Genomic DNA, 15,212 nt, shown 5'->3' on the forward strand with positions numbered 1-15,212 from the left:
CTCACTTACAATGTATTTTAAAAAAAATTAAAATAATAAAAAATATTAATAATATCAATCATTCAAATTTTTAGCATGTAATTAGTACATAAAAAGGTTGGTAAAAGAAATAAAAATGAAAAGATGGAAAGCCAATTCTTAAAGAGAGGTTGATGGGGATAGTGGAAAGAAACTGAAACGGTTATCGTGCATCAACTTCACCCTTCTTATCTTTCAATTTTTAGAAATTGCACAATTACCATATTTATTTTTATCATGGAACTTTCCTTAAATAGGTACGAATTTTTTGTCTTTTAAATTTAAATCAATCCAATTAGATTATAATTTAATCTAAAATTTTTTATGTACTATTTTTAAGTACTAATTAATCAAATATATCTATTTTAATCTCTTCTACCAGTCTTTTTATGTACTAATTACATGCTAAAAATTTGGATTATTGATATTATTAATATTTTTATTATTTTCAACAAAATTTTTAAGAAATACATATATCTCATTTAGACTATATCGTTTACAGTATAAACAAGATAAGAGAAAAATATTTATTTTAGTAAATATTTTTTAAATTATTTATTTTGATGATTATTATATTTATTTAATTTATAAAAATAAAGAATTCTTGCTTTAAATAAAATAATGGGCGGTTTCAAATCTAATTTATAGGAATTCAGAAAAAAACAATAAACAAAAAATTTAAATAAGTAATAGAAGAAGATACCAAATTAAAAAATTGAAAATTGAATAAATTTAATAAAATTTTTATGTACTCTTCTAAATATTAAAAATTTAATTATACATATTTCTTGTACCTGTTATAAATTTAAAAATAAATATAAATAAAATTTTTATGTATTCTTTTAAGTATTAAAATTTGGATTATTATAATAGTTTTTTATAATAATATATATATTTCGTTTACACTGTAAATGAGATATGTGTATTTTTTTTTAACTCTAAATAAAACAAGATACATTCATAATTATCTAATTTACACAATAAACGAGATAAGTCAAATTATATAAATTGATAAATACGCTACGAATCCATATTTCAGTAAATAAAATCGTTAAATTATTTATTTTAAAAAAATCCTAATTTGAATGTAAGGATATTTTACATAATAGTTTATAAATACATTTAAGTTTCTAAATGATTATATATCTTAAATTTTAAATTTTATATTATTTATGTATTAATATAAAAAAATAATTATTTTTTATTTTATTATTAAATTAAATATATATTTATATAAAATTATTTTATATTAATAATTTTTAAAAATCAATTTTTTAAAATATTAGGTAAATTAAATTTTTTATAATTACTTTACTGTATAATAAATGATAGAATAATATTAATTAATCTCAATTTTTGTTTTACCTTTGTTCACCTAATTTAAAATTATTATCTATTTGAATGTAATTTTTATATATTTTTAATGGATTTAACTCATTTATATCTTAAGAATACATGTTAAAATTGTAAATTAAATTTTTTTTATTAAAAATATAAAAATTTAAATTTTCAATGTATTTTTTTGTATTCATTAAAAAATATTTAAAATTTTTTATAATAATAATCTTATCATATACTTTTAATACACATATCAGCTAAACTTATTTTTAATTTTTCCATATTTGTTATCTTTAAATTTAATGACTTTATAAATCAAACACCAATCTTTTTTTTTTAAATGTGCAATAATTGTTTTCTTAATAAATTTATGTTATTAATTATTTATGGGTTTAGTTAACATGACATACGATAAAATTACCAATTAAAAAAGTCTTCATAAAAATAGATGTACAAAATTTAAATTTTTAATGCATCTATTATATATTTGTTAAAGTAAAATATTTAGAAAAAAGTTATTACTAGTAATTTTAACTTATTTTCAAATACGTGTTAATTAAATCCTTTGTTTATTACCAAAAAGGTGTTATGCTGCCATTAACTTTAATCTATCTTTTTTTACATTAAAAATCATATATAGCAATTTAATATACGTTTAATGCTTTTATTATTGATTCCTTCTTAAAAGTTCTTAATGTATAATCCTTATTAATTAAATAAATTTTAATTATACATATTTTAATGTTTAATTATTTTTTATTTCTTTTTTATTTTTACCAAATTAATGTCCAGAAAATGCTATACTTCCTTTGCATTGTGTAATTTCATTACCTACTTTTGCGTATAAAAGTGTATTTAATTTAAAATTAATTTATTTATAATAACTTATATAAAAATTTACTAATGAAACACTACATGAAATTCATTACAATGTATGTACATGAAACCTAAATTACACAATCAATGTTATGGTGTAGATACCAAAAAAAAAAATGAATGTTATATTGTCACGGTCAAGCATTTTTTAGAATTCATAATATATGGAAAATTTACCTGAGTATATAGAATGAGAATGTTACTTATCTATCAACGCTCAATGTAAATAGCAGAAGCAGGTCTTTCTTGCCTTCACTCAAACTAGGTCTTTCTTGCCTTCACTCAAACTATCATTGAGTGTCGTGACAAAATAGATTTTTTTATCACAAACATCCAGACATTATATTTTTCTTGAAACCATGGTTAAAGTCTGTTGAAAATGCTTAATTTTGTAGTAGCATTAGCATGTAAAGTTTTAATGGAACAAGTGTGTAAATAATGCATATGCACGTCACTAGTTATCAATTCCAGTTAAGTATATAGAAGTAGATATTCGTGTGAATCCAAGTAAGAAATAGCAATAAGAATCTGACACGAAAACCAAGTGGGAAAACTGAGATAAAAAAGCATGAGATGTGGAAAAATAAAAAAAGAACAGATGTCTTGCCCGGACTGCCCTAATGATTTGCAGAAGGATATGCATTATTGTGGTGGGGTCTTTGTTTGTCGTCCCAACAGAAACTTAACTTCATCTCTACGTTTGATAACACAAAGGATAGTAATATTAACATTTCAAAGATAAATAAAAAATCGGTGTTTATGTTTATGAATTATGACTACTTGTCCTTGTCCCGATGCAATGCAGTACCATGACCCATCATCACCCACAAACCCAACCAAAAAAATATTAAAATGACATCACCAATTGCAGAATTTTTATTTCATGCAATATACTGAGATTTTGTTTGATAAAGTTTTTATTTTTTAAAAATAATTTATAAAAATAAAAGATAAATTTTTAAAAGTCTTAATACTTGTGTTTGGTAAAATTAAATTAAAAATGATTTTTAATAAGTATTGTTCATACCCTGACCCAATAACAAAGACCCAGGATCAAGCAAAAGACCTAATCCCAAGGTTTGGGTCTCACCAGTACCAATCTTCATCTTACGAAGTCGGTACTCATCACGACCTGCTCTAAAGAAGTCGGGAACAAGATTAGCTGGTGGATAAACACTCATTCAAATGAGTAACTGCCCCTAGAATCTCTCTAACCACTTCCACGAGCCATATCTTAACCTCCCTAAGATAATGGGACGGTTAACACCCTAAAAATATGGCACTACTCCAACGGTGGTTATTGGTTCACCACTATAAATACACTGACACCCCTCAGGTATCTCTAAGTCCAATACTCTCTAGACCTGCTCACGCCCTTGCTAACTTAGGCATCAGAGTGTCTTTGCAGGTACCACCCCCATCCCTTCGTACAAACAAGTCGGACGGAGTCTCCCGAGTTGCACACCCATTTGGAATCCTCCTCCTTCACACATTTGGGCCAACCGACGCCATCCAGCCCATCAATCTCCGATTACCCACCGTAACATTGGCGCCGTTGTCGGGGACCCGAGAGATCAACCAGTAATGGCGGACAGATCCCGTGAAGAGGCTCGTGTGGAGTCAGATTCTGAACAAGAGAATCTAGACACAGGCAATAATGATGCAGACTTGACCCTCCACCAGGGAATTAATGATCAACACAGGGAAGGTACCTCCGGAGTAAAAAACCCGAAGGTAAACTCTTCAGAGGGGCGCGAATCAGAGAAAGAGGGACCATCCCATATAACTGAACTCATGGGATTAGTCCACAGTCGCTTGGAACAATTAGAACAAGAACGGGAGCGACAAAAGGAAACCGAAAAGAACCTAAAAGAGGAGATGGAACGACGAAAAGAGTTAGAGAGAAAACTCTTAAAGTTAGAATCCTCCCTCAAAGGTCACAACTCCCGCGACGAACGAGAAGAGCCGCCCTTAGGAGGGGAGGATCCTTTCAACGAGGACATAATGAGGGCAAAAGTTCCGAGGAACTTCAAAAGCCCCGATATGGACCTCTATGACGGAACCACGGATCCAAAGCATCACTTGAGCAATTTTAAAAGTTGGATGTACCTAGCTGATGCTTCCGACGCTACGCGATGCAAAGCTTTCCCGACCACCCTATCGAAAGCAGCGATGAAGTGGTTCGACAGCCTCCCCCCGAGGTCGGTTACTAGTGTTGAAGACCTCTCAAGGAAGTTTTTGATGAGGTTCTCAATCCAGAAGGACAAAGTGAAACATGCACCGAGTCTCCTGGGAATAAAACAGGAGGTCGGAGAATCCTTACGAGCCTATATGGAAAGGTTCAACAAAGCATGTTTAGAGATTCAAGACCTGCCCACAGAGGCAGTCATAATGGGGTTAGTCAATAGACTCAGAGAAGGCCCCTTCTCACAATCCATATCTAAAAGACACCCCGTTTCTCTAAGTGATGTAGAGGAAAGAGCTGAAAAGTACATCAATATGGAGAAAAACGCTAAGTTGAGAGACCTGAGTTGGCGCCCTGGGCTCCCTCCCTCAACAAAAGAGAGGGAAAGGGAAACCAAGAAAAAGGAAGGACTCGGTCTCGAGAGACCAAGAAAATACCACTCTTATACTCCTCTGAAAGTTTCTATAGTGGACGTATACAGAGAGATTTGTAACACTGAAAGACTGCCATCCCCTAGACCCATTAAAAATAAAAAAGGGGGGAGCCGCAGCGACTACTGTGAGTACCATAAAATATATGGTCACTCCACAAACGACTGTTACGACCTTAAAAATGTGATAGAAAAGCTAGCTAGAGAAAGTCGGCTTGATAGATATCTCATAGAAAGGTCGGACGGTCATGGGAAGAGAAAGCGAGATGATATGGATAGAAGAGACCCTCCGCCGCAGACTCCGGAGAGATATATCCATATGATCTCAGGAGGGTTCGCGGGAGGAGGACTCACCAAATCCTCTCGCAAAAGACATCTCAAAAGAGTCTATCAGGTCGGAGAAGAGTTATCCGACCTCCCTATCATTTCATTCGCAAAAGAAGATGGGCAAGGAATAATCCCTGGACACGATGATCCAGTAGTAATAACTATGATCCTGGCAAATGCCCATCTCCACAGAACCCTAGTGGACCAAGGAAGCTCGACGGACATCCTTTTTAAGCCCGCTTTTGACAAACTAGGGTTGGATGAGAAAGAATTAAGAGCCTACCCCGACACCCTATACGGGTTAGGGGACACGCCAATAAAACCACTGGGATTTTTGTCCCTCCACACCACTTTTGGAAAGGGGAAAAAATCAAAGACTCTGAGTATAGACTTCATAGTCATCGATGTAGGGTCAGCATATAACGCTTTAATCGGCAGAGCTACTCTAAACCGACTCGGAGCAGTGGTATCTACACCCCACCTTTGCATGAAATTCCCGACTTCAGCGGGATAGCAACGGTAAGGGGAGATCAAAAGTTGGCAAGGAAATGCTACAATGAAAGCCTAAATCTGAGACGAAAGGGCAGAGAAGTTCACACAATAGAGCTCGGAGGTGCAAAGGCTAGAGAAGAGCTGCGACCACAACCGGGAGGAACAACGGAGGAAATACAGATCGGCAAAGAGAAAGGAAAAAATACTCACATAGGAGCCAACCTAGGGGAAACCCTAAAACAAGGGTTGACTAAGCTCCTAAGAGATAACTCCGATCTCTTCGCCTGGAAGGCCTCCGACATGCCTGGGATAGACCCCGAGCTCATGTCCCATAAGCTCTCGGTTTACCCGGGGTCCCGACATGTACAACAAAGAAGACGCAAGCTCGGCCTGGAACGAGCCCTAGTAGTAGAAGAACAAGTACAGGCGCTCCTGGAAGCTGGCTTCATCAGAGAAGTCAAATACCCAACATGGCTAGCCAATGTAGTGCTAGTCAAAAAACAGAATGGCAAATGGAGAATGTGTGTCGACTATACCAACTTAAATAAAGCATGTCCCAAGGACCCTTATCCGCTGCCAAGTATTGATACCCTAGTGGACTCCAGCTCGGGGTATCAATACTTATCATTCATGGACACCTACTCGGGATATAATCAAATCCCAATGTATGAGCCAGACCAGGAGAAGACATCATTCATCACACCCAGAGCTAATTTCTGCTACGTGGTCATGCCATTCGGGTTGAAGAATGCAGGAGCCACATATCAAAAGTTGATGAATAAAGTGTTTTCTTCTCACCTTGGGAATCTAATGGAAGTATACGTCGATGACATGCTGGTAAAGACCAAGAAAGAAGTCGACCTCTTGTCCGACCTCTCACAAGTCTTTGACACCATAAGGCTGCACGGGATGAGACTAAATCCCGCAAAGTGCGCCTTTGCGGCGGAGGCAGGAAAATTTCTAGGATTTATGCTAACACAAAGAGGGATCGAAGCCAATCCCAATAAGTGTAGAGCCATCCTAGAGATGAAAAGCCCGACTTGTTTGAGGGAAGTTCAGCAGCTGAATGGCCAACTTGCAGCCCTCTCCAGATTTTTGGCAGGATCGGCACTAAAATCCCTTCCACTGTTCTCCTTATTGAGAAAGGGATGTCAGTTTGAATGGACTCCTGAATGCGAGGAGGCGTTCCAGGAGTTCAAAAAGTTTTTAAGCCAACCTCCTATTCTGACCTGACCAGTATCTGGAAAAGACCTCGTCCTGTACTTATCCGTAGCGGACAAGGCTGTTTCATCAGCCCTGATATGAGAAGATTAGGTCGGACAACATCCAGTTTATTTCATCAGTAAAGTTCTACAAGGCCCTGAGCTAAGGTACCACAAACTAAAGAAGTTTGCCTACTCCTTAGTAATAGCCTCACGAAGGCTACGACCTTACTTTCAGGCTCACACAATAAGAGTCCGTACGAACCAACCCATGAAGCAAATCCTCCAAAAGACGGATGTTGCAGGGAGAATGGTTCAATGGGCAATAGAGCTCTCCGAGTTCGACTTAAGATATGAAACTCGGACAGCGATCAAAGCCCAATGCCTCGCCAACTTCGTTGCAGAATACGCAGGGGATCAGGAGGAAAAATCAACTACATGGGTAGATGGATCTTCCAATAAAACAGGAAGCGGCGCAGGCATAATATTGGTAGATGAAAGAGGAACCCAGATAGAAGTTTCCCTAAAATTTGAATTTCCAGCTTCAAATAATCAGGCAGAATATGAAGCCTTGATTGCTGGATTGAAGTTGGCAGAAGAAGTCGGTGCTACAAAGGTGATGATATACAGCGACTCACAAGTGGTGACATCCCAGATAAGTGGAGAGTATCAGGCAAAGGACCCAAATATGAAGAGGTACTTGGAAAAAACTCTGGAGCACCTTGGGCGCTTTGCAGAAACCGAGGTCAAACACATAACTCGGGATCTAAACAGCAGAGCGGACGCCCTTTACAAATTAGCAAGTACCAAACCGGGAGGGAACAACAGAAGCATGATCCAAGAAACCCTCCAGGAACCCTCAGTAGTAAAAACAGAAGACAAACAAGAAGTACTTGAGGTAGTCGGTTTAAACCTCGGATGGATGAATCCCTTGGTCGAATACATGAAATTCGACATCCTCCCTAAAGAGGAGAATGAGGCAAAAAAGATCCGAAGGGAAGCACAACACTACACTTTGGTGGGAAATATTCTCTACAGAAGGGGGATTCAACACCATTATTAAAATGTGTACCGACCTCAAGAACTGCCGAGGTATTAGAGGAAGTACATAATGGGATCTGCGAAAACCATCTCGGAGCAAGGTCACTAGCCAGGAAAGTAATCCGAGCTGGATTCTACTAGCCAACCTTGCAGAAAGATGCCACAGAATTTGTGAAAAGGTGTCAACCATGTCAGATGCATGCAAATTTCCACGTGGCTCCACCAGAAGAGCTCATCAGTATCACTTCTCCATGGCCCTTTGCAAAATGGGGAATGGATTTGTTAGGTCTTTTTCCCCAAGCGCCAGGACAAGTCAGATACCTGATCGTAGGAATAGATTACTTCACAAAGTGGATAGAAGCAGAACCATTGGCCACCATCACCGCACAAAGAAGTCGGAGGTTCCTCTACAAAAATATCATCACAAGGTTTGGGATACCTCATTCCATTACTACAGATAATGGAACACAGTTCACCGACTCTACCTTTAGAAGCTTAGTAGCCAGTATGAAATCAAGCATCAGTTCACCTCGGTGGAGCACCCGCAAGCCAATGGGCAAGCCGAAGCAGCCAACAAAGTCATACTGGCAGGGCTAAAGAAAAGGCTACAAGAAGCAAAAGGAGCCTGGGCTGAAGAGCTCCCACAAGTGCTATGGCTTATAGGACAACGCCCCAATCCACCACTGGAGAAACACCCTTCCGGCTAGTTTATGGCGTGGAAGCCATGATACCAATAGAAATCAATGAACAAAGCCCAATGGTAATTCTCCACGACGAGATAGAAAATATACAGGGGCACAAAGAGGAGCTCGACTTACTCCCAGAAGTTCGAGAAAAAGCCCAGATAAGAGAAGCGGCGTTGAAGCAAAGGATGACTGCTAGATACAACAAAAAAGTCATTCGAAGAGCATTTACCCCAAGTGACTTGGTCTTAATCAGAAACGACATTGGAGTCAACAAATCAGGGGAAGGAAAGCTCGCCGCAAACTGGAAGGGACCATACAAAGTCAATGAGGTCTTAGGAAAAGGGTATTACAGAGTGACCGACCTGAACGCGACTGAGTTCCCAAGGTCGTGGCATGCTTGTAATATGAAAAGGTACTACAGCTAAAAGCGAACTCTACTCCCTGATGTACTCTTTTCCCAACTTCATGATTTTTTCCCAATATCAAAGGATTTTTTCTGGAGTAGGGTTTTTAACGAGGCATCATAGTAGAGGCTAAGGGAAAATAGGTTATTAAAAACCCTTAGTAGCAAGAAGGTACCTCCCCAATCAATAAAGATCTTTTTTCATTTACAATATCTCTTATAAACTCCTTTCTATTTTCTAAATCTTTCTACAAAACGCGCCGACTTAAGCTCGACAAAACGTGTAAATCCCATGAACCGATCTAGATGGTCGTCAGGATAAAACGACGAGGAACAAGTCGGTGTAAAGAGGTTATATAAGCTGATCGTAAACAACTCGGAAACAACCCGAATCATAAGTCGAAACGAAACTCCGAGTAGAGAAGCTCGAAAACACTTCGACCCAAAAGTCGGAGTGAAGAACCGAGCAGAAGAAAAGCGCATCGTAAAAATAACCTAAGTCATAAGAACTCAATAAAGCAAAGTTGAGTATAAAGAATAACAAAAAAGAGATTGAAAAACCTAGGAAAAAGTTTAAAGGCTGTCCTAAAGTCCTTAAACAGAAAGGCTCAGAAAAACAGACAAGGCAAAGGGAAAGGTTTTCAGAAAAAGATCAAGGGGACTTCGAAAAATCAAAATCAGAAAAGCATACATGCATAAGGTAACTTAAACCCTTATCCAAAAAAGGGTATTTATTTTGTTAATTTAAAACCCTTATTAAAAAAGGGTATTTTTAAATATTTTGTTTACGGCCTTGAAAGGCCAAAAGAAATTGTTCAACGAATACCACCAACAAACAAATATAAAGAGTTTAAAAAAGGGGGACCCACAGGCCGAGCCCCCATATAGCCACATAGAAATTATTTCTGCAGAGGAGTAGACGGATCACCACCACCAGAGTCAGGAGGAGCGCCACCAGGGCCGGGAAGAGAGGCATCCACAGGAGATGAAGAGGAAGTCGGAGGAACAACAGAAGAACTCGAAGCGTCCTTGGAACGAGGAGGGGACTCAATAATCCTCTGCCCCCGAGTCTTCAATTCTGACTCGGAAACAATTACGGGGGCAGGAGGATCCACAATAGCACCGTCAATGACGACTTTGTCCGGATCTAAAGGAGAAAGGTCCAGGTCAGGGGCAATGACTCCGACCTGCTCCTTGAAAATCCTCCAAGCCTCCTCGGCGCCGTCAGCAATAGAGTCCTCCAATTCAGCATACGCATTCCGAGAGTTCAACAAGTCCTTCCTCACAGACACAAGATCTTGAAATAAACTCTGATAACTCTCTTGTGCTGCCTTCCTCAAACCCGCCTCCATGTTGCATTGGGCCTGCAACTTACTCTCCTTCTCCCGAAGGGTATCTCTCTCCTCCTTCAGCTTAGCGACCTCCTCCTTCAACTCCCTCTCATGCTCTTGATAAGCAAGAAGCCTTCCCTCCAGCTCCTCAACCTTCGAGGTTAACCCCAAAGAGCTGAAAGGAGTCTTCTCAAAAATATCCAAGAGCTTGCCACAAACACCTGCCGCCCTAAAACTCTCCTCAGCCAGAGTGGTAAGGTGGTTCCGAACAGAGACATCATCCATACTTATATGAGGATAGATGTTCTTTCGGACGAATGCAAGAGCATCCGCCTTAACCACACCATCAAAAGAAGAGCTAGACTCTAAAGTCTTGCGCTTCTTCTTCTCTGGCTCAGAAAGAAGTCGGGCGGAGGGGAGTGGCCGAGACAAAGCTGAAGAAGAAATCACAATGGGCTGGGAAGGAGTCCCCACGTTCTGAGGAGGAGGAGGAGGAGGAGAGACGATCGCCCTGGTACCACCAGTCCTAGCCCGGGATCTTGCCTTAGCCTCTTGAACTCTTTGGTAAGATTCCTGAGCATTCTTCCTTGCCATATCTGCAAAAGAAACAATTAGCAAAAATTACAAGTCGGCAAACCTCAAGTCGGCAGACACAAGTCGGAAATAAGAAATATATAAAAACTACCTAGTTGCGACCGAACAAAGGTCGGCGATCCCTGGAGGAATTTCCTAGTATCCAAGTATGGGGCCCTCCCCCACACTTCTCGGAAAAACCCCACAATGCCGCCTCCACCTCATCCAGGTCGTCTAAACCGTACTTCTCACAGGGGGAGGCCTCCAACCAATAGAGGGGAAAGCGAGGGGAAGAATTCTCATCCAAGAAAAAGGGGTGGTGACCCTCTACAGCTTGCACTTTGAAAAAATAATTTTTGAAGTCGTGGAAAGATTCGTCAAAAATGGTGAAAATTCTCCGACCTTGTATGGCTCGAAAAGACACCCATTACTGTTTGTTATTTAGCCCACTGAAGGGCTTAGTCATGTGGAAAAGATAAAAGAAAATCCTCAAAGAGGTCGGAAAGTACAAAGCGTGACTTATAAATTGATAAATTTTCAAAAAACCCCAAGAGTTGGGGTGAACTTGGGTAGGGGCAACACGACAGTGGCGCAGAACAGCCATTTCAAATTTAGAAAACGGAAGAAAAACACCCTATCTATCTACAAAATAAAGCATGCAAATAGAAAAGCATGTTACAGAAAGAGCTAACCTTTATCTAAAAATGAGGGTTGGAGGAGGAAAAAAGCCTTCGAAAACACGAGAATGCAGCACGAACGAGTGAAAAGAAAAAAAAATTTGAAAGATCGCAGAAACGAAACAATGAAAGAGAGGGAGAATATTTATAAGTACGTGGAGGGTACAATGGTAAAAACGGGGCAGTCATTAATGAGAATGCACCGTTACCAAGACCATCACTCCCTACGCACATCCCTAAACGGACACGACGCTTGATTAGACGTAACCGTCAGAACCAAAAGGCTACGAAAAGTCACGTCGGTTTCGGACCATCACGTCGGTCCTCCTACAAGTCGGCTGCGACCCCGAGTAGAATACTCGAACCCAAATCTTGAAAGGAAAATTGGGCTCGAGTAGGGGGCACTGTTCATACCCTGGCCCAATAACAAAGGCCCAGGATCAAGCAAAAGACCTAATCCCAAGGGTTGGGCCTCACCAGTACCAATCTCCATCCTATGAAGTCGGTACTCATCACGACCTGCTCTAAAGAAGTCGGGAACGAGATTAGCTGGCGGATAAACACTCATTCAAATGAGTAACTGCCCCTAGAATCTCTCTAACCACTTCCACGAGACATATCTTAACCTCCCTAAGATAATGGGACGGTTAACACCCTAAAAATATGGCACTACTCCAACGGTGGTTATTGGTTCACCACTATAAATACACTGACACCCCTCAGGTATCTCTAAGTCCAATACTCTCTAACTTAGGCATCGGAGTGTCTTTGCAGGTACCACCCCCATCCCTTCGTACAAACAAGTCGGACGGAGTCTCCCGAGTTGCATACCCATTCGGAATCCTCCTCCTTCACACATTTGGGTGTTTTTCTTCCGTTTTCTAAATTTGAAATGGCTGTTCTGCGCCACTGTCGTGTTGCCCCTACCCAAGTTCACCCCAACTCTTGGGGTTTTTTGAAAATTTATCAATTTATAAGTCACGCTTTGTACTTTCCGACCTCTTTGAGGATTTTCTTTTATCTTTTCCACATGACTAAGCCCTTCAGTGGGCTAAATAACAAACAGTAATGGGTGTCTTTTCGAGCCATACAAGGTCGGAGAATTTTCACCATTTTTGACGAATCTTTCCACGACTTCAAAAATTATTTTTTCAAAGTGCAAGCTGTAGAGGGTCACCACCCCTTTTTCTTGGATGAGAATTCTTCCCCTCGCTTTCCCCTCTATTGGTTGGAGGCCTCCCCCTGTGAGAAGTACGGTTTAGACGACCTGGATGAGGTGGAGGCGGCATTGTGGGGTTTTTCCGAGAAGTGTGGGGGAGGGCCCCATACTTGGATACTAGGAAATTCCTCCAGGGATCGCCGACCTTTGTTCGGTCGCAACTAGGTAGTTTTTATATATTTCTTATTTCCGACTTGTGTCTGCCGACTTGAGGTTTGCCGACTTGTAATTTTTGCTAATTGTTTCTTTTGCAGATATGGCAAGGAAGAATGCTCAGGAATCTTACCAAAGAGTTCAAGAGGCTAAGGCAAGATCCCGGGCTAGGACTGGTGGTACCAGGGCGATCGTCTCTCCTCCTCCTCCTCCTCCTCAGAACGTGGGGACTCCTTCCCAGCCCATTGTGATTTCTTCTTCAGCTTTGTCTCGGCCACTCCCCTCCGCCCGACTTCTTTCTGAGCCAGAGAAGAAGAAGCGCAAGACTTTAGAGTCTAGCTCTTCTTTTGATGGTGTGGTTAAGGCGGATGCTCTTGCATTCGTCCGAAAGAACATCTATCCTCATATAAGTATGGATGATGTCTCTGTTCGGAACCACCTTACCACTCTGGCTGAGGAGAGTTTTAGGGCGGCAGGTGTTTGTGGCAAGCTCTTGGATATTTTTGAGAAGACTCCTTTCAGCTCTTTGGGGTTAACCTCGAAGGTTGAGGAGCTGGAGGGAAGGCTTCTTGCTTATCAAGAGCATGAGAGGGAGTTGAAGGAGGAGGTCGCTAAGCTGAAGGAGGAGAGAGATACCCTTCGGGAGAAGGAGAGTAAGTTGCAGGCCCAATGCAACATGGAGGCGGGTTTGAGGAAGGCAGCACAAGAGAGTTATCAGAGTTTATTTCAAGATCTTGTGTCTGTGAGGAATGACTTGTTGAACTCTCGGAATGCGTATGCTGAATTGGAGGACTCTATTGCTGACGGCGCCGAGGAGGCTTGGAGGATTTTCAAGGAGCAGGTCGGAGTCATTGCCCCTGACCTGGACCTTTCTCCTTTAGATCCGGACAAAGTCGTCATTGACGGTGCTATTGTGGATCCTCCTGCCCCCGTAATTGTTTCCGAGTCAGAATTGAAGACTCGGGGGCAGAGGATTATTGAGTCCCCTCCTCGTTCCAAGGACGCTTCGAGTTCTTCTGTTGTTCCTCCGACTTCCTCTTCATCTCCTGTGGATGCCTCTCTTCCCGGCCCTGGTGGCGCTCCTCCTGACTCTGGTGGTGGTGATCCGTCTACTCCTCTGCAGAAATAATTTCTATGTGGCTATATGGGGGCTCGGCCTGTGGGTCCCCCTTTTTTAAACTCTTTATATTTGTTTGTTGGTGGTATTCGTTGAACAATTTCTTTTGGCCTTTCAAGGCCGTAAACAAAATATTTAAAAATACCCTTTTTTAATAAGGGTTTTAAATTAACAAAATAAATACCCTTTTTTGGATAAGGGTTTAAGTTACCTTATGCGTGTATGCTTTTCTGATTTTGATTTTTCGAAGTCCCCTTGATCTTTTTCTGAAAACCTTTCCCTTTGCCTTGTCTGTTTTTCTGAGCCTTTCTGTTTAAGGACTTTAGGACAGCCTTTAAACTTTTTCCTAGGTTTTTCAATCTCTTTTTTGTTATTCCTTATACTCAACTTTGCTTTATTGAGTTCTTATGACTTAGGTTATTTTTACGATGCGTTTTTCTTCTGCTCGGTTCTTCACTCCGACTTTCGGGTCGAAGTGTCTTCGAGCTTCTCTACTCGGAGTTTCGTTTCGACTTATGAGTCGGGTTGTTTCCGAGTTATTTACGATCAGCTTATATAACCTCTTTACACCGACTTGTTCCTCGTCGTTTTATCCCGACGACCATCTAGATCGGTTCATGGGATTTACACGTTTTGTCGAGCTTAAGTCGGCGAGTTTCGTAGAAAGATTTAGAAAATAGAAAGGAGTTTATAAGAGATATTGTAAATGAAAAAAGATCTTTATTGATTGGGGAGGTACCTTCTTGCTTCTAAGGGTTTTTAATAGCCTATTTTCCCTTAGCCTCTACTATGATGCCTCGTTAAAAACCCTCCTCCAGAAAAAACCCTTTGATATTGGGAAAAAATCATGAAATTGGAAAAAGAGTACATCAGGGAGTAGAGTTCGCTTTTAGCTGTAGTACCTTTTCATATTACAAGCATGCCACGACCTTGGGAACTCAGTGCCGTTCAGGTCGGTCACTCTGTAATACCCTTTTCCTAAGACCTCATTGACTTTGTATGGTCCCTTCCAGTTTGCGGCGAGCTTTCCTTCCCCTGATTTGTTGACTCTAATGTCGTTTCTGATTAAGACCAAGTCACTTGGGGTGAATACTCTTCGAATGATTTTTTTGTTGTATCTTGCAGTCATTCTTTGCTTCAACGA

This window comes from Arachis hypogaea, chromosome 6 (genome assembly GCF_003086295.3).
Source record: "Arachis hypogaea cultivar Tifrunner chromosome 6, arahy.Tifrunner.gnm2.J5K5, whole genome shotgun sequence".
NCBI classification, from domain to species: domain Eukaryota; kingdom Viridiplantae; phylum Streptophyta; class Magnoliopsida; order Fabales; family Fabaceae; genus Arachis; species Arachis hypogaea.